Here is a 26,861-nt window from a genome sequence, read left to right as displayed (position 1 = left end):
ACCCTAGGGTTTCGGCAGTTGAGTAAATATTGTAATAGATCAGACACCAAAACACAACAACATTTCAGGTTATGATACATGATGCTCAATCAGAATAATTTCTAGAAATAACTAACCATATTTATTGCTGATACATGATGCTCAATTAGAATAATATGGTACGATTCCGTCTTAAACCCCTAACCAAAAATCCTTGATTAAAATCCACCCCACTTTACTACTTGGTAGGTTGATTAGCAACAATAAATTCCTAGGGCTTTGTGTTAAAGAATAATCTGAATTCCTGACAACCTAAACTTGTCTTTCCGGATATGTCAGATTAGGAAAAAAAATACTCCATACTCTTCTAATGTCAATAAGCTAGCATGCAAAGGCACTCAAATCAGATCCTCCATAGATATAATAGGAAGAATTCAACTCTGGACATTAACAATAACTTAGAAAGAGGGGAAGAAAATATATCTAGGACTCACTCTGGACACACAAGATTTATAACATGCTGCAGACTAAGCAAGTTACAAACTCTCGGAGGATACACCGAACAAGAGGACATTGTGACTCTTTTGGCGTCAGAACCAAACCTAGTAATCCAGCCATGAGTCGCTGCAGAACCTGTGAGAAGTGAGGAGTAAGTTATACACAAGCAACATATATAAGAGTGAAAAATTGGAGATAGTGTAACTTCGTCAAACTCCTTCCACACCTTGTACTCACTCTCAGCAGACATCAATGCTGGATGGAGTTCCTTAGAAGCCATAAGATCGTGTTTTATTCTTTCATCAGAAGACAAAGTAAACAATAATATCTACGCCAATAGAAGCTTGGATTTTTCTAAAAAATTCCAGATGATCACCTATTAAGTCAACTATATCCCTAAAGCATTAAACATATTTATGTTAGTCATGATGCAAGAACTCAAACAACTGCTATTGTATAAGCTGCAGGCATAACTAAAACATAAATTATTTACCTTGTTAGAATTGAAGCTCTTATTGTATTGTTTTATTGTTAATTGTATCTTATTTTTGTATAATTAACTTGAGAATTTTTTGTGAACTTATGTAGTTATGTTTCAGATTTTTTGTCCATAACTATTTAGGTAATTATGAAGTACAATTTAATAATATTTAGTTCTAATATTGATATGTATTTATATCACGGATGTATTTATAATATTTAGAATTTATTTGTTCTCTAGATTACCTAACCCACTTATATAGTTTTCTTCTTTCTAAATTGGGTTATTTAGTAGTATTATTGTATTATTGACATAAAAAATTATGCACTTGTTTTTGAAGGCCTAATTAGTAATTATTACCAAGTATTGACCATTATTTTCAATTTTCCGTCCTTGCAATAACAATGTCTGCTCTAAATGTATGTAGGTTCCAACTAAATGTCGTCTTGCTTTGAATGATGAATGCAATGGGAACTTAGTGATCGTGGCAGATGGAACGGTAGAACCTTGCCCGCATGGGGTGACTCACAACAAGAAAATGAAGCGCGACAACTACAGGGTTAGTGTAGACAACCCTTATAGTGATTATACCCTCTTTGACCTTCCAGTTGAGACCGATGATGGTGTCACTAAGTTGGGTCAGGCTAAAGGTTATTTCGTGGAATGGCCCGTAGACATGGTGTTCTTTGTGGATAAGGTAATAGTTCTATCATAAATAATGACTTGAAAACTATTTTTCTGAAACTTATACTAACATTTAGCTCTTCACATGAAAGGGCGAGACAACGCCTAAGAAGGCTAAATCGATATCACCCAAGGAGAAAGTTGATAGTTGTGGCTATAAATCAGGGGAGTCATCAACTATCAAAGGCAAAGGAGGCAAATGCAGTGAACTTTCCGAAAAGATCGTTGAAAGTCTTGGTGACTATTGTTCTATGTTATATTATTGCATGATTTCGGGTGAAGGAGATTATGATACCACGTCAATACCACTGAAGGCCCCATTGTTTTATCAAGATCAAGACAAAGAGATTTTTCTTACATCCACTGACGTCTACGAATTCTTACGAGGGGCATAGGCTAATGTCTCATTGATTCATATCTACATATTGTAAACTATTTTCACTCTAATACTTATATTTTATGTAATTGAATTGCATTAACTATGAAATTTTTACAATCATCTTATTAACTATTCACTTTGCAAAATTTATGCAGGTTTCTTGTTGAAGAGCGCATCTCTTTATTTCAAATTTCAGAGATCAAATTCCTGTGTCCCCAAAGAATATCTGCAGCTGAAATCAAGAGTGACCCATCTGAAGTTTCGATGTACTTAAGAAATGATTTCTTGGCTGAATTGAACAAGAAGGATGCACATTGCAAATTCATTTTGGCGCCGTATTATGAAGAGTATGTACTACTTATAATTTGAAATCCAAGCCCATTACTTATTTAATATATGTTATTATTATATTAACAAGTTTCTTAAAATGCAGCAACCATTGGGTTCTCTATGCGATTGACCTGCGTATGGGGTTTGTGTACGAGTTTGACTCTTGTATGCAACCTGAGAACAAACCGCGACACTCACACCTGGAAAATATAATGAAAACGTTAGTTGATAACCTAAATAATATTTCATATAATTAAATTGATCTTCTATTTTGTTCTCGTTAAATATTTGGTGGTGGTGTTTGTTGTTTGGTAGACCCTATAATGTTTACAGGCGTAGACTTAAAGGGAATTCTTTCAAAAAGAGCAAGGTGCAATTGTTATTCATAAGAATGGAGGTATGTATGCATTACTAGCTTCTCTTGTTATTTTAAACATACATAATAATTAATTCACTAAATATTATTACGTTTTCATTTACTAGTGCGCTCAACAACGTGGAAGTACCAAGTGTGGATATTATGTAATGAGATACATGTATGAGATAGTTTCTTCTCATAGATACTGCAAGGATAAGTTGCAAGAGGTTAGTGCCATGTCCGTATTTGTTTTTCACTTGTTTACTTACACTAGCTTGATTCAACCTTCGTTTTAATATCATATATTTATTTACTTATGATTTTCGAGTTATTTGGCTTATTGCTAAGACTCGTTTTGTTCATCTCAATATCTTTTTTGAAGTAAATACTTCAATGTTTCTTTTATAGTCAAGGAAGCTAAGCGAGCAAATAAAATACTACATGCTAAGTAATTAACATGCTTATTTTATTTTATTGTGAAGGAGTACATGGCAAGGGATGCATCGTATAATGATGAAGAAATCAACGCGGTTCGAGAACAATGGGCTAAGTTTTTTAGAACAACTTATTTATTGAAAGATTAAACTTTTTTAGTGACATTAATTGTGATGATTATTTTTAAAGAGGTATAATCGCATATTATGTTCATAGGCGTAGGAACTTGTATCTACATTCATTCATTTATATTGTCCAAGAAAATAGAACATTTATTGATAATATTTCCTATCTTATTATTGAAATTTGGTTGATAATCTCAAGTTAGTTTTGTTGTCTTTGTGAAAATTTGGTATGTGTAATATTGGTGTATTATATATTGGATAAAGAGGACTTGTGGTGGAATATGTAGACCAGGCCAGATTGCAGTTTTAATTCCATCACCCCAACTTGATTGGGTGATCAACTTTATAAGGGAAATGCTGTCAAATTTTTCGTAGAATATTACTGTCGCTGCACTGCTGCTGTCGCTGCACTGCTGCTGTCACTGCACTGCCGCTGCTGTCGCTGCACAGCTACTGCTGCTGTCTCTGCACAGCTGCTGCTGCTGTCGCTGCACAGCTGCTCCGGTACTGCTGCTGCTGTCGCTGCTCCGGTACTGCTGCTGCGCTGCTCCAGTACTGCTGCTGCTGCTGCTGTTGCGCTGCTCCAGTACTGCTGCTGCAGCGCTGCTCCAGTGCTGCTGTTGCGCTGCTACAGTACTGTTTTTATTATAATTAAAAAAAAAGTAATTAGTAACTGGCATGAAATGGATATAGTTACTAGTATAAATTATATTAGTAACTGGCCTACGCTTGTAGTAACTGACAATTATAGAAGCCAATTACAAATAAGAAAATAGTAGTAACTGGCCAAGCCCAACACCAGTTATAAATAGCTCATTTTTTAATGTAAAATTTGACATATAGTAACGGGCAAACGTAAATGCCAGTTACGAATAGCACAGTATTAGTAACTGACATTTGCCAGTTACAAATAAATTACACTATTAGTAACGGTGGCTATAGCAACGGACGATGTTAGTTACTAAAAGCCCTTTTTCGCCAGTTACTAATAGCACTTTTTCTACTAGTGTCTCTTCAAGAACACTATTCAAGAAGGCAGTTTTGACATCCATTTGCCATATTTCATAGTCATGAAACGCGGCAATCGCAAGGATTATCCGAATAGACTTAAGCATCGCGACTGGAGAAAAGGTTTCATCGTAGTCAACGCCGTGAATTTGCCTGTAACCTTTTGTTACCAATCTAGCCTTGTATATGTATACAATTCCATCTTTGCCTTTCTTCAATTTGATAACCCATTTGCATCTGATAGGTGTAAACCCATCCCGCAAATCTACCAAATCCCAAACTTGATTTTCAGACATGGAGTCTATCTCGGATTTCATGGCCTCTAACCATTTAGTGGAGCTTGGGCTCGTCATAGCTTGCTTGTAAGTCATAGGTTCATCACTATCTAATATGAGAACGTCTAAGTTTTCAGTCAAGAGGACGCCTCTCCATCTGTCCGGCTGAACCTTAGTTCTATTTGACTTACGAGGGGCAACAACGTTTTAAGGAACTACTGCCACTGGCTCTTCTAAAGGCCTTGGAGGTTCTTCACCTTGAACTACTTCTATAGAGTTCTTGGTTCGTTGTTAGTCTCGAATCTCTTCGATGTCTATTATTCTCCCACTTATCAATTTAGAAATATGATTTCTTTCCAAAAAGACACCGTCACGAGCAACGAATACTTTGTTGTCTGACTTGTTGTAGAAGTAATAACCCTTTGTTTCTTTTGGATACCCAACGAAGAAACACTTGTCAGATTTTGGTTCAAGCTTGTCCGAAATTAATCGCTTGACATATGCTTTACAACCCCAAATCTTTATAAAAGACAACTTTGGAAGTTTCCCAGTCCATAATTCGTATGGAGTCTTTTCAACAGCTTTTGACGGAGCACGATTCAGTGTGAGTGCTGCAGTTTGCAACGCATGTCCCCAAAATTGTAAAGGAAGTTCGGCTTGACCCATCATTGACCTGACCATATCAAGTAAGGTCCTGTTTCTCCGTTCCGACACTCCATTCCATTGAGGTTTCCCCGGAGCAGTCAATTTAGAAAGAATACCGCATTCTTTTAGATGGTCACCAAACTCGTGTCTAAGATATTCACCTCCTCGATCTGATCTTAGAGATTTGATTTTCTTGCCATGTTGATTCTCTACTTCATTTTGAAATTCTCGGAATTTCTTAAACGATTCAGACTTGTGTTCCATTAAGTAAATATAGCCACATCTACTGAAATCGTCCGTAAACATTATGAAATAGCTAAAATCACCTCTAGCTTTCTTACTCATAGGCCCACATACGTCAGTATGTATTAGCCCTAGTAGTTCGCTTGCTCTTTCTCCCACCTTTGAGAAAGGTTGCTTTGTCATTTTGCCAAGTAAACAAGATTCGCATTGATCAATCTTCTCTAAGTCGAATGATTCTAGAATTCCTTTCCGTTGCAGTAATTCCATGCGCTTTATGTTTATATGGCCTAATCGACAATGCCGCAGAAATGTGAGATCGGAATCACCAGTTTTAGCCTTTTTAGTATTTACTCCCTCCGTCCCAGATTAGTTGTTACACTTTCCTTTTTCATCTGTCCCAGATTAGTTGTTACACTTCTAAATTAGGAATGACCCCACAATTATTATATTGTCTCTCTCTTCCCACTAAATTTTTTTTGTCCCCACACCCTCTCTCATTCAATTTAAAAAATACCCCTCTTATTCCTATGACATCTACTTTTTCAATAAAATAACATTTGATAACCACACTACTACTTATCACATTAAACTTTGTGACAGGAGAGTGTAACAACTATTCTGGGACAGAGGGAGTTGCTTTGTGATAGGATGTTTCTGGTGATACTAGGAACATAGTAACATTTTTCTAGTTCCAAAACAAAACCACTAGGCAAAGAAATAAAATAAGATTCTACGGCTAATGCAGCAATCCGTGCTCCATTTCCCATGCGTATATCCATCTTGCCTTTATCAAGCCTTCTACTTCTCCTTAGTCCCTGCTAATTAGAACATAAGTGTGAGCCACAACCAATATCTAATATCCAAGAAGTAGAATTAGCAAGATTACAATGCATAACATACATACCTGAAGGAGAAGCAACGTTTTCGTCCTTCTTCTCTTCCTTTAGTTTAGGGCAATCTCGTTTGTAATGACCAATTTCATTACAATTGAAGCATTGCGATGTAGATGGAGAACGATCCTTCTTCTTTTTCCTCTTCGAGGGCGCCACTTGCCCTCCTGGAGTAGATGGAGATGCACCCTTGCTTTGGATCTTCCCCGGAACCTTTTTCTTGATTTTCTTACTCTTTACTTTTAGCGAAGCTTGCTTATCACTTACAAAATCCAATTCATATTGATGAAGCAAATAAATTAGCTCACTAATAGTGTTTTCCCTTTTCTTGGAGAAATAGAGTAATTTGAATTTCTTATAACCAGGGGGAAGAGAATTCAAAAGTATTCCCACAGCTGCAGAATCTGAGAATGGTTCACCAAGTAACTCAAGGCGGTTGAGAATCCCAACTATTTTCTTCGTATGAGTTCTAATTGGCGTTCCTTCTGTCATTTCAAAATCAATGACCCTTTCCCTTGCCTTTTGTCTTTCGACGTCAAAGCAACAACCCAGTGGAGCATTAAGCTTTAGATCCCCAAATGAATGTACTAATTCAAAGACATTTTGGTCGACATGTTGACCACCATGTTGGAATCTACCACGACATATATCCCTAAGATGCCTTAGGATTGCCCATGGCTCATATGCAATGAACCTTGCACTCCAATCCTTGGGGATTGAGCCAAGAATAAGATCCATCACTAGCGACATGTGGTTTTCCCACGCACAGTTCTTTTCTAGAGTCATATCTGTTGTGGGATCTTTTACGGTGATGACGTGTCACGTGTTCCTCGGAGGTATCAAGTATGCGCTGGCATAATCTTCTAGCAACCTGCAAAACAAGAATATTCCCGTAGGAATATTCCCTCCGATGCCTAAGTAAGTATAAGCTAGAGAGAGAAGTAATGTGTAGAAAGAAGGCAGAGCAAAGATAGTTTTTGGTAGGTGGGAATGAATTGAATTCCCCTTTTACCTTGGGATCTGGACTATTTATAGGGCTAGGGTTCCTTGGGAATTGATCCCATAACCCTAGCTGTATGATGTGATGTCTTCTGGGGATTGGAACACGTGTCCAGGAGGGAGAGTGTGGAATAGAGCCTAATGGACTCTTTGGACTTGGGCCTGGTCATGGACAACTTGGGCTTTTATGAAGAGAACAGTCTTCCAGGGCTTAAGTGATGAGGTTTGGGCCAGCATATAAGCCCTGGACCCATATGCCTGATGAGCAACATTTATGTCGCTCCTAGCTTAGGTTTTCGTATTTGTTTTATTATGATTTTCGTAGTTTTTATAGTTTTTTATAGCATTTTTATGTTTTCTTTCCATCTTGTGCATTTGATAGGCTACAGTCGTATCACCTGATCAAAAATAACCTAAGTTCACTAGCTAGGTAGCAAAGGGAAGTCAGGATCGAATCCACAGGGAAACAATGTTCTTTCTATTACTAATTAACTAATTTAGACTATTGGTATCAAAAGGTTTTGAATTGGTTTGTAGATTAAACTAAGGCAATAATTAAAATAGAAAATATCAATGATAAAGGAATCTAGGGAAGCGGTTCACCACAAATGCAGACCGGGATTGGACAACGGACAACAACAATCAATTAACAATCATAACTAGGAAAACATGCATCTCTCGAATCTTATGAATTCCTTAGGCAATTATAACTAGCAGGCTCTCGCTATGTACTAATTACAATTCCTATTGATAGGGCGTTTTTCCGTCGTTGATAGATCAACGCCACAATCAAACAAAATTTATAGAACCACTAGATTAACCAACTATATGGACTATAGTGGCAAGTAAAGGGATCGTCCCAAAGAAACGATGGTTCTCGAGTTTAAATGTCGAGCTAATTCGAACAAGAGGATTGATTTGAGTTATCACTATTAAGCTAAACTAACAACTAGATTGAATCAAGGAAGGGAAACGTTAGGGAGTTGGGGATAGTCTAGGGAAATCGGGGGAAATGAACTACCATCTAGCAATCATGAATGATGTAATGAAATAGCACATAGGGGAATGAAAACTAATGCCGTACTCGCCACCTCTCGGATAGAGCACGCGAAGCAACCTAGCCTGTAGAAAAGCTTTCGCATAGTCCTAAGCTAGATTAGCTTGCATATAATAGGAACTATCATTCACTTGCATGAATTAGGCTCACAATGTCTTGCCAAACCTAAATCATAAATTCCAATCTAATTCAATCAACTAGCATTTGCAACTACTACTCAATTGATCATGGAAAATCCTAGCACTAAATCAATTTAATCACATCAATCATTCATCAATCAAATCATCAAGTTCCCCTAATTAAGCCCCTAGATTCTCCCCTTTCCCTAACCTAAATCTACTCACTAGCCATTCTAGGAATCAAGAAATCCATTAATACTAAGCTAGCAAGCATGAAATTGAAGGAATAAGAGGAGAGAATCAAGAATTCAATTGCAAACTAAAATCAACAACTAGAGAATTGAGAATTAAAATCAAAGCAAAAGAAGTTCAAGAAGTTGAAGAACAATCAAAGAACTATGACAAATTAGCATGAACAAAATACTAAGAACATGAATTAAATTTCAAGAAAAAGAGAAGAGTTGAAGAAATTACAGATTTGAAGCTTGAAATCAATGAGTTTCTCTCTAGAACACTAGGTTGAAGAGCAAACCTTCTAAAACTTCCTAAATTCTATTTCTGAAATTAACTTTTTTTAATAAAAATAATGAAAATTTTATTTATACAAACCCCGAAAAATGAGAAGTTTAAACTCGAAAAGGGGATCTCGCGCAGCCGTGCGAACGAGCATACCCAGCTGCGATCGCATTAGTGTGAGCGGGCCCTGATTCCATGCGAACGTGTTCAGCGACGATTTTTCTTCTTCGATCCGTGCGGTCGTGCTCACAACCCGTGCGATCGCACAGGCCTGACTTGGCCAAATTCGCAGAAATCTTCATGTGCTCGCACGGAAAATCAGTGCGAGCCCACCAAAAATCCGTGCGAGCGGGCTCTTCTATGTGTGATCGCACGAAATCCCAAATATTTCCTGCATCGTTTTTTCGATTTCGTGCGAGCACACACTCTTGGGGCACGAGCGCACGAGCCTGCTTGACTTTGGAGACCACTTTGCTGACCCGTGCGAACACACAAAAATTCTGTGCGATCGCACGGGCTCAGTTCGAGCAATTCTCAAGTCTTTTCCATCATTTCCAACATTTTTACCTGAAAAGTTCATAGATGGAATAAGGGGATAAAAATGAAACGAAACTATACAAAACTAACAAAAAGCATAATAAAATTCTATAAAATCCTAGGCCTAGAGCGACATAAATGCCGCTCATCAAACTCCCCCAAGCTAAACGTTTGCTAGTCCCTAGCAAACCAAGCATGAAATAGGAGAGAATGAGCCATTATTCAAAATCTAAAACTATGAAAATAAGAACTACTAGAATGCACACTAACTCACTTTCGTAGGAATCACGGTTGCATTTAAGCGCATGCAACAAGCTCTTTAAACCCCACAATCGCTCATGAGGGCAAGTGGGATCTCGCAAGGGTTTCCAAAGAGAAACACCCATAACTCTTCCAAAAATTTGAATCAAGGCAAGACCTAAAATGAAAAACAAACCAAGAAAAGAAAAGAAAAGAACAAGAAAGAAAAGAAAAAGAAAGAAAGGAAAAGAAAATAGAAAAGAAAGAAAACGAAAAAATGAAAAATGAAACTACGAAACTCAAGAAATGGGCCTTTTTTGATGGAACAAGTATGAGAGAATGCTAACATTACTAACCAAATAAACAAATGCACGCTAACAAATGTTCTAAGTCGAGTGAAAGATTCGAATGCCAAGCAAAGCGAACTAAGGATGAACACTAGTCAATTCCCCTTCAACCGAGCATACCACGTCAAATCTCTAGATCTTTTCCACCCTTGAGAGTAGCGTCTCGAGACACCGCGAAGGTGCCAGAGAAAATAAGATAGGCTACCCGACATCTTAGCATGACAATCCCATTCCATAAACTTGACCAAATCCTCCCTCCACCGACAATGACTCAAAACTCAAAAGGGTCAAGAGGACTTTTAGGGTGTAACGTAGGCTAGGGGTAAGGTGTGGAACAAATTTGGTAATTTGGTGCTCATACCTAAAGTGAAGCGCAATGATAGAACTCAACTCAAGCAAAATTAACCAAATACAAACTCATACCACTTATTTGGGGTACCCCCAAGCTTATTCAACAACTATTCTAAACTACAACTCTTTTGCACTTTTCTTGATTTGATTTTCCCTATTTTTTGTGTTTCAATTGAAACTCTTCTCATTACCTTGTTTTTCTCTATTTTTGGCTTTTTCAAAACTTTTGCTTTTGCTTATTTATTCACTATATACAACATACTTCCCAAACTTTGCCATTCATACCAATAACAATCATTCCTCAACTTTGCATATTCATTCAAAACCAACAAGCATCATAACTCAAAGCTTCACTATCACTTCTAAGGGTGAAAATAAAACAAAGGCTATTAGGCTTGTAATGTGCTCATAAGAAATGAAGGGGAAAGGCTCAAATGGCTATCAAGGGGGAAAATGCAAATAAAAATATATGAAAAATAGAAAATAGATTCCTAAACTAAAAAGAAAATAGTCACCAAAAGAAATGCCTCTATCGTCCCCTAAAGTAGTTCGGTCGCGGTCTCGGGAAGGAAATAGTCAAATTCGGGAAGTAAGAAAGTCAATGCTAAGGATCCATGCCACTCAATATATGTATATGTGTTTGGGCTAATTTGAACATCAACCTCACATGGGAGAAAATACCACTCCCTCCGGTTACAAGTCACTAGAGAGATCGACACCATCTTACCACAAGCCAAGGGTTCAAGACACATGCTACCCAAAGTTCAACCAACTTTCTTAACACCAAATCCTAGATTCGACCCAAGACATTGAAAACTGTGCAAACGTCTACCAATTAGGAATAAAAGCATTCTAACCTACAAATTCCAATTTTATTTGCCCAAATCAAGAATCTTGCCTAAGAAAACCTAGAAAAACTTGCCTTGACAAAAGGAAAGGGAAAAGAAAGAAAAAGAAAGAAAAGGAAGAAAAATAAGAAAACACACCAAAAGGAGAACAAAAGGAAACAATAAAAATAAACGAAAAGAAAAGAAACTAAAATCGAACTAAATCAAACTAAAAACAAAGAAACTAATATATACAAGTGCACATAATGGTATGGTTTCATGACATGAGCATCACAAATAGGCAACTACACAACAAAACTCCCCCCAAGCTAGAATTAGGCCATGTCCTCAAGGCCTAAAACTAAACAAGGAGGGGCACAACTACCCATCCAACCAAATGCCCCATATGCAATATGCCCGTCCCAAAGAATGCAATAGAGTTAGAAGGATGTTACATGAGATGTCGTGGGAGAAAGTCCCGCAAAGAACCGGTAAATGTTGGGGAATACAGTTAAACATAATAACATGTGCGGAACAATCCCCAAAGCCAGGAAACATGTATAAAGCACAGATTAAGCAAACTTACATTCGAAGCGTGTTTTCCACAATAATCTGTCAACGAACACGAACAAAGAACTCCACTTGTCGTTCCTCTACTTGGTTCATCGACACGATCAGATCCGTCTTGATAATCGTAGCTTAGACAATTGATCAAGATACTTTGCTTTTGGGAATAACTCACTTTGGAGGCACAGAGAGAATTAGGGTTCTCTATGTCTCTAGGGTTTGAGTAATATGAATTGTGCTTAGTTGGAAATTAGGTTGTAAGGTTATTTACATAACCTTACTAACCGACCAAGCCAAGAGGCAAGGCCGGCTAGCAAGCCTTGCACGCCAAGTCACACGGACCGCACGCCCGCGCCCAGCTACACACTGCAGGCCGAAGCCCACAGCGCGCGCGCCGAGCAGCTGGGCCGTGGGCCTTGCTCGCTCGTCGCTGCTGTGCGCTGTTGCGTGCTGTTGCGTGCTCGCGCCCTATGGGCTGGCCTTGCTCGCCTTTGCTCGCGAGCTTGCTGGCTCGTTGGGCCTTGCACGCTTACGTGCTTGGCTCGACGGGCCGGCAACTTCGATGCCCTTCGTATTCGCGATTTAATATATTTCCGATATATTATTTATCGTTTCGTATACAACGAATCACCGTCGTACGATACGATTTATTCGTGTCGCCCAGCTTACGAATATTCGCGATACGATATACGATTCCGACAAAGGTCGTATCGTATAATACGTTTCCAACTAATTCCCGAAAAGCTATTAAATGAATTTCCGATTCATTTAATCCGGTGATCTGTTACATGTTATTGGTGTGACCTTGTAGGTTCAGTCAAGAGTAAGTTGTGAGTTCAATATCCATTAGAACTCACTGATCGGAAGCATTGCTCCAGCTAGCTGTTCCGATCACTTGATCTCACTGAATTAATTGTTCGCAATTAATCTGAACCTTGGTATTAGACTTAATGCACCTTGGGTGAAGGACATATTTCCTTCAGTAAAAACCGAACAAACTCACCAAAATATTGACGGCCAAGGCATTGGTGGGAAGAATGAACCCACAACAACGAAACAATACCAAAATCATGCATAGAAGTCAAGGGGTGCCTCCCGGGAGCACTCGTTTAACGTCATTAGCTTGACGAATCCCCCCAAAGCTCATGGGGGGACAAGAGAGGGAATCAATACACGGTTTGCCTCCCGGTAGTGCTCGTTTAACGTCATTAGCTTGACGGACCCCCCCAAAAGGTCAAGGGGGGGTCAAAGACAACCAACCTTGGGTCATCACTAGTCAACATGCACTCTTTAGCCTCTTTGGGTACAAACAACTTACCCAAACCACCACTTATTGAGTGGGGACCAAACCAAGTCTTCCTAGGCACAGGATTGCCTTTCTTAGACTTCTTGCTCATATACCTCTTACCATCACATGCCGGAGTGAGTGACCCCACATCATCAAGGTCCATCCCGAATGTGTCGGGAATGGTGATGACGTCATCATAGGAATCGCCTAGCACAAAGGAGCTCGCGTGCATATCCTTCTTCACTTTCCTATCAATCTCAAAATCACACTTAAAAACACAAGGATTTTTAAAAGCATTAGCACAAGAATGATTGTGCTCAACATAAGCAAAGGTGTCAACCTTCATGCAACTTCTCATCTTAGAGCAACAATGTTCATCAATTGCAAGCTTGAAACTAGCCTTGGCGTCTCCCGCCTTCAAGGTGATAAGGCCACCTTGAACATCGATGAGAGCACCCGCCGTAGCCAAGAATGGCGTCCCTAGAATAATAGGGGTATGTGAATCCTCATCGATATCCAAGACGATGAAGTCAACAAGAAAAGTCAACTTCCCTATCACTAGGGGAACATCATCAACTCTACCCAATGGAAACATAACCGAGCGATCGGCTAATTTCAAGGACATATGGGTAGGGGTGAGATCGCCAAGTCTAAGTTTCTTATAGATTTTGAATGGAAATATACTTACACTTGCCCCCAAATCACATAGAGCGTTATCAAACTTAAGCTCTTGGATCCTACAAGGAATCGAGAAGCTCCCGGGATCCTTGAGCTTTGGGGGAAAAGCACTTGAGATCAAAGCACTACAATGCTCCGTTAGGTGCACGGTTTCATTAGTGCTACAAGTCCTTTTGCCGCTCAAAATGTCTCTCATGAACCGAGAATAATGTGGCATTTGCTTGAGCCCCTCGGTGAAAGACAATGACACATATAGCTTGCTAATGGTTTCCCTAAACTTATGAAATTTCTCATCATGCTTTTTACTGGCAAATCTTTGAGGGTAGGGGGGAGGAGGAATTGGGAGAGGAGGAAGAGGAGTCTCCTTCGACTTATCACCATCACTCATGTCGTCGACATGAGACTTCTCTTCCGCAACATCACGGTCCGAGGACTCATTTCCCATAGAACTCTCACCCCTAGAGCAAGGAGCCTCAACATGCGTAGCACTATCATCTAAAGTCTTCCCACTCCTTGTCACAATTGCATACATTTGCTTAGGAGGTTGACCTTGGGGTGGGAGACTTGTATGCACTTGTTGCTCTTTGATAGTGCTAGCAAGTTGTGCTAGTTGGGTCTCAATCATTTTCAAATGAGTATTGGATTGCTTGAATCCATCCTCAAACTCAACATTCTTCTTGGCTTGCGCCCCCACAAACGACTCCATGAGAGCCTCAAGATTGGACTTGAGAGGCGGGAGTGGTAGGGGTGCAAAGCCATAACCACTAGGGTTTGGTTGAAATTGGTTGCCTAAGGTCCTTGGTCCATTGAATCCGGGAGGTGGTAGTTGAGATGCACCATAAGGACCTCCCGAGTTCAAAGGATAACCCCCGCTTGAGGCACCCCTAAATTGCCCATAGGGGTAGTTATAACCCCCTCCACCTTGATGGTTGGGATTGTAACTACCTTGGTTGTATTGGCTTTGATTGCCAAAACCTTGAGGTTGACCATAGGGCGCTTGTCTTTGATATCCTTGTGCTCTATAGCCACCTCAATTTTGGCTATCATACCCACTTCCTTGGCCATAGCCTTGGTGGGAACCATACCCTGGGGGCCCTCTAGGTTGCCTAGCAAAATTTGAATTGTTGGGATTATCATTCCTAGACCTCTCATTCAAGGCATGAGCATATTCCATTTCAAAATCACCTTCATACGAAGGGCCAAAATCCACAAAAGACACATTTTGAGGTAAAGGAAATGCATTAGGAAAATGATTAAAATCTTGGCAATTGTCACAAAATGAGGTGCCCGGATGCATTGTGTCGTAGGGACTTACCTTGCTCTTCCCCTTAGTGAGAAGAGTGGGTGACGGAGATGGAATTGTAGACGGAGATGGCGGCTTGCTTGGTGTGTTCTCAAGCTTCTCTAATCGCGAGCTAAGCTTTTCGATGATCCGAGCTTGCTACATGGCATACACCGAACCTTTCCCATCATCATTCTTTCTCTTGCCCTCGTAATCCCTTGCGCCGACATGCCACGCTTGGTAATTTTGGACAACGTCCTCGATTATCTCCTCAATTTGATCTTGAGTCTTGTTCATAATTGGGCCTCCCGCACCCGCATCTAGACTTGTTTTCGAGCTTGGACTCAATCCTAAGTAAAAGGTTTATAGCAATAACCACTTGGGAATCCCATGATGGGGAAATTACCTTTGGAACTCCTTTAATCGATCCCAAGCCTCGAAAAGCGACTCATCACGCCTTTGCTCAAATGATTGAATCTTGTGACGATACTCCGCCGTCTTCCCATGAGAATAGAATTTTCTCAAGAAAGCACTAGTCGCCTCGTTCCATGTGCGAAGTGAGTTGGGCTTGACCTCCCTGTCAAGACAATCACTAGCATGCCCGAGCAAAGAGAAGCGGAACAAAGTCAACCTCACGTAATCCGATGTCACACCATTATGTTTTATTGTGTGACAATAGTGCTCAAATTGCTTGAGATGATCGTGAGGCGACTCATTGCTTTTCCCACAAAAGGGATGACTTTGCACTAAGTTGATCAAGGCGGGCTTGATCTTAAAATTGTTAGCACTAGTTGTTGGTGCTAGAATCCCACACGTAGCTTTGAATGCTCCCGGTATTCCCAAGTTCTTAACCGGGAGAGCCATGTTCTCAATAACTTGTTCACTCTCTTCTTGTTCCGTGCCAACACTCAAGGCTTCGAACCGATTATGACTTGATGAGCTAGTTCGAGCACGCCTAAGTCTCCTTAGAGTCCTCTCCAATTCAAGGTCAAGAGGATGGAGGGTCCTTTGACGAGCACGTCCCCTATCAAGCATACACACTCAAGAAAACCGTGAGCAATGCCAAGGAAAAGAAAGCTAAGAAAGAATTATAAAATGCAATGTTTTTTGTATTTTCTAATGATGAACTAGTCTCAACTTAAACTCAACAACAACGACCATTCCCCGGCAACGGCGCCATTTTGATAATGCGTTTTTCCGTCGTTGATAGATCAACGCCACAATCAAACAAAATTTATAGAACCACTAGACTAACCAACTATATGGACTATAGTGGCAAGTAAAGGGATCTTCCCAAAGAAACGATGGTTCTCGAGTTTAAATGTCAAGCTAATTCTAACAAGAGGATTGATTTGAGTTATCACTATTAAGCTAAACTAACAACTAGATTGAATCAAGGAAGGGAAACGTTAGGGAGTTGGGGATAGTCTAGGGAAATCGGGGGAAATGAACTACCATCTAGCAATCATGAATGATGTAATGAAATAGCACATAGGGGAATGAAAACTAATGACGTACTCGCCACCTCTCGGATAGAGCATGCGAAGCAACCTAGCCTATAGAAAAGCTTTCGCATAGTCCTAAGCTAGATTAGCTTGCATATAATAGGAACTATCATTCACTTACATGAATTAGGCTCACAATGTCTTGCCAAACCTAAATCATACATTCCAATCTAATTCAATCAACTAGCATTTGCAACTACTACTCAATTGATCATGGAAAATCCTAGCACTAAATCAATTTAATCACATCAATCATTCATCAATCAAATCATCAAGTTCCCCTAATTAAGCCCCTAGATTCTCCCCTTTCCCTAACCTAAATCTACTCACTAGCCATTCTAGGAATCAAGAAATCCATTAATACTAAGCTAGCAAGCATGAAATTGAGGGAATAAGAGGAGAGAATCAAGAATTCAATCTATATATTGTACTAAAAGAGAGGAAATCAATGTGGAGCTGACAAGTGTCACTCTGTGATTTGCCTCTCTTTTAATATTATTAATTAATTTATAGATAATTTATTGTCATATTTAACTTACTGTATTTATGGTAGCTGACTAATATGAAAAATACATAAAGAATGAAAGATTCTTTAATATTTTATTAGCAATATTTTTACCAACTTTTTTTTGGTAAGTAAGAATAATATATTTATTCCAACTTATATGGAGCATTTTCTATATATATACTTGATTTCACTCATTAACTTCCTATCAAATATTTTAGGCAAAACAATTGAACTATAACAAAAATAATATAAAATATAGAGGAAGAAAATGACAAATGAATTTGTAGTTCAATTGTACTCCGTAATAAATTGTAAGTCATTACTTTTTGCCTAAATTGCACTATTAATAATTAAATATGATAATCAACCATTAAGTCATACCTATTAATACCTGTATTTGCATAGGATGTATACGGAAAATCAATTACACAAAAGTCAATCAACAATAATTATTAATTAAGTCATACTTATGAAATTAACAACCTAATTACTAAATCATTTAAGTAAAATAGTGTAGTATGCAAGTATGTGCAAAGTTTTGATATTTGAAGTCAATAAATTCACAATCCCAAAAACTCAATCGTACCCAAAATTGTCTTTGTAAAATCAATTACACAAAAGTCAATCAACAATAATTATTAATTAACGAAGGAAAATTCAGATCTTTTAGACTGGAGTGCAGGTTTTTGGATTAAGAAAAATCTAAGATTATTATAAAATTGCATAAGTAACCTAAAATAATAACAATCTATAATGTAATGAGAATATATATAATTGACATACAAGTATAATGCAAAACATAAATGTAGAAACATCATAAATTAGTGTTGCGATATGACATCTATATCTATGTATATTGTACTAAACCTAAGGTCCATAGAACCAAAACTGATATATATGGAGCTCTGTGGTTAAAAGTTTTCCCCCTATTAACTGAATAATTACTTAAAAAAACATTATTTGAATATTATGGTGCCCATTATAAACTAATCCTCTACACAAGCCATAGTCTTTATAATGATTATATCTTATAAGGGTTTATATTGTACAAAGTAGTATCTTATATTATAAATTACTATTAATATGTTTGCAACAAAAAAAAAAATATATGTATATGTTAATGCAGAGGATAGCAATATCACTTATATATATATATATATATATATATATATATATATATATATATATATATATATATATATATATATATATATATATATATATATAATTTCGTGCAAAATTAACATTTTGATGTGTAAATCGTGCATCACACTTGATGATGGAGCGAGTTTTGATTTTAAATTGGATCGACGACGAAGATAAACAAAGATGATTGACTAATATTGATTAAATAAATACATATTTGGTGTCGGTGAGCGGGTATAAAGATGACATGTACCCATCTTCGAGATCGGGCGAGTTTGAATTTATTGAAATTGAGAATACTCACCTAATTTAATTATGTATATCACTTTTAAATATTTTATCAGTATATAGCTAATACAATAAATTTTAATAATAAACTTATGTCAATAAATTCAAAGTTAGCTGAAAGACAAAGTTAATTATTTACTGAATATAGGGATATCAAATTGTCAGTGGGACAGGTTTTAGGGATATCCCCGAGTCATCCGCCTCAAGTGCGTGAGGATGAAGGACAGTTTTGTGGGTGATAAGGTTAAGAAATGTATTCGTCGCGAGTGAAGAGGCGATGATGTATTTTATATTGTTGGGTGACAGTGATAAAAATGTATTCGCCGTACAACTGTCCGCCTTGCTTATCTTTCATATAATGATTATAAATATATCAACATTTTTTTTACTACTAACCTGCATATTGTAATGTATTGCTTATTTTACTCAATTACTCTAATTAGACAATCGAATTTTCAAAGACTCTAGAATAGAGTTTTAAAATTCAAAACTCTATTACAAAAAAAAATGTTGAGTACAGGGGTAGGTTTAAGACGGGCGTGGATACACTGGTGGGTGACAGGGCGGAGATGAATTTTATTTTTCACCCCTCGAGATGGATATTGGGAGGGGTTGGTACAGTTCCTATATATCATGGGTGGGTATTGTTCCTATATATCATGGATGGGTATTGTTCCTATATATCATGGGTGGTGGGGATGAGATGCGAATTTTAGGCGGGTACGCGCGGGTGTGGATGCTCCGTCCCGCCTCAAAGTCATATCTAGACGAATAAAGTAAATGGTGGTGGTAGGTGGTAAATGATCGGGTAATAAGGTAGATAGAGTGAGTATTGAGTGGGTGTGACTAACTATCAGGTGTGTATGGTGGATGATCGAGAATAATTTTATATTTAACACAAGTGATTAATGAGGATGGAAACAATGTTTTCTATGTACTTTTATTGATTTTTTTTAATACTCCGTATTGAAGACACCCCAACATGAGACAATAACAAATTTGTACATAATTGATTATTTTTCATTAGGAGCATCCAAGCTCTATTTTGATGATAATGGTCTACCAATAAGCTTAGTTTTCATTTTTATATTTAGATTATTAACCGTGCATCGCACGGGTTCTATACTAGTTGCAAACTAAAATTAATAACTAGAGAATTGAGAATTAAAATCAAAGCAAAAGAAGTTCAAGAAGTTGAAGAACAATCAAAGAACTATGACAAATTAGCATGACCAAAATACTAAGAACTTGAATTAAATTGCAAGAAAAAGAGAAGAGTTGAAGAGATTACAAATTTGAAGCTTGAAATCAATGAGTTTCTCTCTCTAGAACACTAGCTTGAAGAGCAAACCTTCTAAAACTTCCTAAATTCTATTTCTAAAATTAACTTTTTTTAATAAAAATAATGAAAATTCTATTTATACAAACCCCTAAAAATGAGAAGTTTAAACTCGAAAAGGGGATCCCGCGCAGCCGTGCGAACGAGCATACCCAGCTGCAATCGCATCAGTGCGAGCGGGCCCTGATTCCATGCGAACGTGTTCAGCGACGATTTTTCTTCTTCGATCCGTGCGGTCGTGCTCACAACCCGTGCGATCGCACATGCCTGACTTGGCCAAATTCTCAGAAATCTTCATGTTCTCGCACGGAAAATCAGTGCGAGCCCACCAAAAATCCGTGCGAGCGAGCTCTTCTCTGTGCAATCGCACGAAATCCCAAATAGTTCCTGCATCGTTTTTTCGATTTCTTGCGAGCACACACTCCTGGGGCACGAGCGCACGAGCCTGCTTGACTCTGGAGACCACTTTGCTGACCCGTGCGAACACACAGAAATTCTGTGCGATCGCACGGGCTCAGTTCGAGCAATTCTCAAGTCTTTTCCATCATTCCCAACATTTTTACTTGAAAAGTTCATAGATGGAATAAGGGGATAAAAATGCAACAAAACTATACAAAACTAACAAAAAGCATAATAAAATTCTATAAAATCCTAGGCCTAGAGCGACATAAATGCCGCTCATCACCTATCTAATAGCCACAGATCAAAAACATCAGATTTATACCTTTCGACGCATAATCTAAGGTTAATGAAACTCAAGTCCGGCCGAACAGAATTGACGAGCAATAATAATAAGCCATAGAAATTACAATTAAATAATCAACTAATTATGCCCACAATTTATCCCAATCATGCATTCATGGATCCCCTAAACCCTAGAAAATAGACTACTCACTCATGAATACAAATAACAAAGCAAGCATATTAATTGAAAGCATAATTAAAACAAAATGATAAATCAAAGTAAGAAAATAATACCTAAATGAAGAACAATGGAAATTGAAAGCTTGAATTTTTATAGAAATTGAATCTAAGTGTTGGAACAAATTTGAGAGAATAATCAACTAAGGAAAATAATCTAAGTCTACAATACTAGAAATTAAGATGTCTCTAAAAATAACCAAGGCTAGTATATATAGTTTGCCCAAAATAAAGCCCAAAAACCGGAAATATAACACGAGCATAAGCATCAGAGGTTGGCGTCGCTTCGCCTGATCGGGCGATGTGCTCAATAGTCGGCCCGATCGGGCGATGTGTTCGATAGTCGGCCCGATCGGGCCAAATTCCGCCCGATCGGGCGGTTTGCGAAAGGCTTACAGCAGCTCCCAGATGGCCGCCCGTTTCGGACCGGGCGAAGTGCGCCCGATCGGGCGTGCACGGAAGACTTTAATTCCCTTCTCTTTCCGCCCGATCTTCGCGTTTCGCCCTCAGCTCACAGGGCGATTTGCAATCATCAACATCCTTCGCCCATATTACCCAATCTAACTCCCGGGGCTCAACCATAAGCATCTAAGGCTCCCGAAAGTCAACGATAATGGTCCCGAACTTCCTCGGGCTCGTGTAGTGGCTTAAATCACCATGAAACGGGTCTAAAAAGACCAATTTCTCACTAATAAAACCTGAAAATCAAGGCACACTCAATAACACATATTAGTACTAAAAACGGCTCCTAAGAGCTCATTTGATGCATAAAAGTACTAAGGGACGGGGGTAAAACTCTATATAAAACACACATATCAGCATTATAGGTGAATCTTGTGGAAAATGATGGAAAACCAAGTAGATTGGAGCAAAAATAGAGTTGTGCGACCGAACATAGTCATGTGCACCCGAACAGTGAAGGAAAAGTGGACTCAAGGAAGAAACAGCTCTGTGCGGTCGTGCTCTGTACCACGATCGCACAAAATGGAATTTTGAGGCAAAATGTCCCCAGTTTTGGTGTTCGACCGCACAAAAATATCACTCGCCCGCACAAGGATTTGTGTGCCCATACAAAATGGCTGTGCGACCACATTGAAGATTTTGGGAAATTTGGCTAAGTCAGGTATGTTCGATCGCCCAGAAATTCTGTGCGGTCGAACCTGACGAAGGAAGTTAGTCTTCGCTCTGTTTGCTCGCATAAAAATTATGTGTGCCCACACGAGATTCCTTTGTTCGATCGCACAAAGGGTTTGTGCGACCGAACGTAGACGCGGGCTGGCATTATTTGAATTTCGAGCTTCTATTTGGGGAAACATATAAATAGCTTTTTCGATTATTTTTCAATAAAAATTCATTTTTAGAGTTTCCAAATTAGATTTCAGAATATTAGAGAGAGAATTCTTAGTTTTTCAAGCTTTGGATTAGGAGAGAGAAACATTATTGGAGGAGGCTTCAACTTGTAATTCTCTTTCAACTCTTGAATTCTTATTGAAATTTCAATTCAATCTTTTATGCTTTACTATTCTTCTTGAATTTCTTGATTGCTCAATTGCTTTGATGATAGTTTTTGTTGATTCTAATTTTCCATTAATTTTCCATTGATTCTCAATTGAATTCTTAGTTTCTTGATTCTTTAATTCAACTTTTCAATTCAATGTCTACTTGCTTTGAATCCTTGATTTCCTTAGTTAAAACCATGAGTAGTGAGTACTTTCTAGTTAGGGATAGGGGTGAAACTAGAGCTAAATTGGGGGAAATTGAAGGATGATTGTTGATTATTGATGTGATTAAATTTGATTTGATGATAGGATTTCCATGACTAATGAATTAGTAGTTGCAAATGCTAGTTTAATTAGGATTGATTGGAGTGCTTCATCTTGATTTGGCAAGAGATTGTGAGTCTCTATGATGCATGTAAAAAGTAGGTCTCAATTGCGAGTTGTCTAGTCCTAGGATCATGCGAGAGCTTTTCCTAGACTAGAGGAATTAGCGCGCTCTATCCGAGAGGTGGCGAGCTCGTCAATAGTTGCTTTTCCCCTATGTGTCAAGTCATTGCATCGTAATTGTGTGATTAGCCTTTGTCCTTCCCCGATTACCCTAGTCTATCCCCAATTCCCTAACGCTTTCCTTTATTTGAAAAACTTGTTTGATAGCTTAGAATTGTAGTTGATAATTCAAATTCAAACTCCGTCCTAAACTAGCTTAACAATTGAACTCATTTCACTCCGTTTCCTTGGGACGATCCCTATGCTTGCCGCTATAGCTCATACAGCCGGTTAGTTAGGTGTTTACAAATATTGTTTCATAAAGGTGTATTCATTCAACAACGGAAAATACCTTTATGAAAATGGCGCCATTGCCGGGGAAATGTTGTTGTTTTTGAGTTAAGTTGAGTCTAGTTTAACCATAGAAAATACAAAAATATTTCATTCTTGCTTTAGTTTTTTCTTTGCATTGCTCACGGTTTATTTGAGTTTTGTAAGCAAGATAGGGGTCGAACTCGTCATAGGCCTCTCTACCCTCTCGATCTAGAGTTAGAGAGGACTTTATGAAGCTTGAGGCGTATCCGGACCCGTTCGTCGAGCTACAATAGATTCGAACCTTTGAGTGAAGCTACGGAACGAGAGTCAACAAGTCCAACCATTGAGAGAATGGCCCTTCCGGTTAAGAACCTTGGAATTCCGGTAGCCTTTGAGGCGACTTGTGGCATTCAAGCCCCGACTACAAATTCAAACAATTTTGAAATAAATCCCGCATTGATTAATTTGGTGCAAAGTCATCCATTTTGCGGAAAGAGTAGCGAATCACCGCATGAACACTTGAAATAATTTGAGCACTATTGTGATACCATTAAGCACAATGGAGTGACTTAAGATTACATAAGGTTGACGCTATTCCGTTTCTCCCTCTTGGGGCGTGCTAGGGATTGGCTTGACAAGGAGGTTAAGCCAAACTCACTTCGGACTTGGAATGAAGTGACAAGTGCGTTCTTGAGCAAGTTCTATTCGCACGGGAAGACGACGGAGTATCTTCATAAGATCCAATCATTTGAGCAAAAGCGGGATGAGTCTCTATTTGAGGCTTGGGATCGGTTCAAGGAATATCAAAGGGAGTGCCCCTCATCACGGGATTCCTAAATGGCTCCTCCTACAAACTTTCTACTTGGGATTGAGCCCTACCTCCAAAATAAGTCTTGATGCGGGGGCAGGTGGTCCTATAATGAACAAGACGGAGGACCAAAAAGAGGAGATCATAGAGGATGTCGTGCAAAACTACCAAGCATGGCATGTTGGAACAAGGAGCTATGATGGCAAGAGCAAAGGTGAGGATGGTAAAGGGTCGATCTATGCAATTGAGCAAGCGCGCATCATCGAGAAGCTTAGCTCAAGGTTAGAAAAGCCTGAGAGCACTCCAAGTCAACTTCCATCACCATCTATCCTCCACCATAGGCTACTGTTCTCACTAAGGGGAAGAGCAAGGTGAGTTCCTAGAACACTATGCCATTAGATACATCCTTTTGTGAAAATTGTCATGAGTATGGGCATTTCCCTATCATGTGTCCTTCAGCGCATAATCTTTCATATGTGGATTATGGCCCTTCTTATGAAGGAGATTTTGATGTGGAATATGCCAATGCTATGAATGAGAGGCCTAGATATGATGGCCCCCCGAATTAAAACTTTAATAGGCAAGCACCTAGAGGCCCCCCAATGCATGGATCCTACCAAGGCTTCGGCCAAGGAGGTGGGTATGATAGTCAAGGCTGAGGCAACTATAGGGCTCAAGGCTATGAAGGCCAAGCACCCTATGGTCAATCTCACGGTCATGGCAATCAAACTCAATATAATCAAGGTAGTTATAATCCTAACCATCAAGGTGGAGGGGGTTACAACTATCCTTATGGGAAATATAGGGGGTGCTTCTAGTGGGGGCTATCCGTCGAACCCGGGAGGACAATATGGTGTTTATCAATTTCCTCCTCCCGGATTCAATGGGCCAAGGACCCATGGAAATCAATACCCACAAAATCCTATGGGTTATGGAAATGCACCTCCACCACTCCCGCCTCTCAAGTCTAACCTTGAGGCTCTTATGGAGTCGTTCGTGGGGGCGCAAGCCAAGAAAAATGTTGAGTTTGAGGATGGATTCAAGCAATCCAATACTCATTTGAAAATGATCAAAACCCAACTAGCACAACTTGCTAGCACCATCAAGGAACAACAAGTGCATACTAGTCTCCCACCCCAAGGTCAAGCTCCTAGGCAAATGAATGCCATTATAACAAGGAGTGGGAAGATTCTAGATGGTGGTGCTAAACCTAGTAAGGTTTCCGAGTCAAAAGGGAGAGATCACAATGGGATTTTTGAGTCGAATGATAGTAGGGGAATACAGTTAAACATAATAACATGTGCGGAAACAATCCCCAAAGCCAGGAAGCATGTATAAAGCACAGATTAAGCATACTTACGTTTGAAGCGTGTTTTCCACAAATTGTCAACGAACACGAACTTAGAACTCCACTTGTCGTTCCTCTACTTGGTTCACCGACACGATCAGATCCGTCTTGATTATCGTAGCTTAGACAATCGATCAAGAGTTTTTGCCTTCTTGGGATGAACACACTTTGGAGGCACAAAGAGAATTAGGGTTCTCTGTAACTCTAGGGTTAGTGTGTGACTGAATTTTCTTGTGTTGGGAAAAGGGTTAGAAGGTTATTAACATAACCTTACTAACCGACCAAGCAATAAGGCAAGGCTGGCCAACAAGCCCCGCGCAAGACGAGCACAGCGAGCTGGGCCATGGGCCTCGCTGTTGTGGCTGTGTCGCTGCTTCGGCCCGCACGCACACGCGCAGCTCGCTCGGCCATGGGCCAGCACTTCCGTGTTACCGTGGCCTTGCTTGCTTGCCCAGCGCGCCCATGGGCCTTGAGTGCTTCGTGCACTCGGCTCGTGGGCCGCTCTTCGTATTCGCGATTAATATATTTCCGATATATTATTTATCGTTTCGTATACGACGAATCACCGTCGTACGATACGATTTATTCGTTTCGCCTAGCTTACGAATATTCGCAATACGATATACGATTCCGGTGCAAGGTCGTATCATATAATACGTTTTCCAACTAATTCCCGAAAAGCTATTAAATGAATTTCCGATTCATTTAATCCGGTGATCTGTTACGTGTCATTGGTGTGACCTTGTAGGTTCAGTCAAGAGTAAGTTGTGAGCTTAATATTCATTAGAACTCACTGATCGGAAGCATTGCTCTAGTAGCTCTTCCGATCACTTGATCTCACTGAATTAATTGTTCGCAATTAATCTGAACCTTGGTATTAGACTTAATGCACCTTGGGTGAAGGACATATTTCCTTCAGTCTCCCACTTGTCATTCAGACAAGTGTGCATTCACATTCCTTTGTCACTTAGTGTTACTTACTGAACATAAGGTAAGATCCAAGCCATCCTTATTAGGTCCAGAAGTGTTTCTCGGATTACAGAGCTCAACTGTTAAACTTTTGCAGAATGTTAAGCCTTAACCATTCTGAGCACGGCCATGCATTTTACAATATCTAACTCTCCGAGAGGCCTTGTTACACAACAACACCATATCCTATCAAAGATAGGAGGACAATCCATTCTTGCAATCTATGAACACTCACTTTGATTCATAGTACGCCCAATAACTGCTTTTATAGCCTCCTTTTACGGTGTGACGTTTAGCGAGCATCAAAGCGAACTAATTCTCAAACGAGCAAACATAATCGCTCATGTTGTGAGGAACGGTTTCTAATCACCATTAATGAGATCCAATAAGTATCTATGCAAAAGATTCTGACATCCAGTCACTCTAGTTCAAGAAACAGAACTAAGTAATCTACTTGCAATCTAATCTTCATTAGTCATTGGTCGTCCACCTTTCAATGACCTGGATTAGGGATCCTTTTGTGACTTCAATATTCAAGTTCACTTATGGGTGTTTCTTTGTCGAAGAGTCTATCTTGACATCCCATTTGAA

The 26,861-nt window shown here is 39.1% G+C and overlaps 1 non-coding gene across 1 annotated transcript; it reads left to right on the top strand.

Annotated features, from left to right (window-relative positions):
- The first annotated feature begins 15,523 nt into the window (after positions 1-15,523).
- LOC130468319 (small nucleolar RNA R71) lies at positions 15,524-15,626 on the top strand. The gene has a single exon (XR_008928712.1). It is a non-coding gene; the product is annotated as a small nucleolar RNA R71 (small nucleolar RNA).
- Positions 15,627-26,861: the final 11,235 nt, after the last annotated feature.

The sequence above is a fragment of the Spinacia oleracea genome, chromosome 2 (assembly GCF_020520425.1).
Source record: "Spinacia oleracea cultivar Varoflay chromosome 2, BTI_SOV_V1, whole genome shotgun sequence".
NCBI lineage: Eukaryota > Viridiplantae > Streptophyta > Magnoliopsida > Caryophyllales > Amaranthaceae > Spinacia > Spinacia oleracea.
Note: the sequence above shows the minus strand (reverse complement) of the source record. Positions and strands in the feature narration are given on the sequence as shown.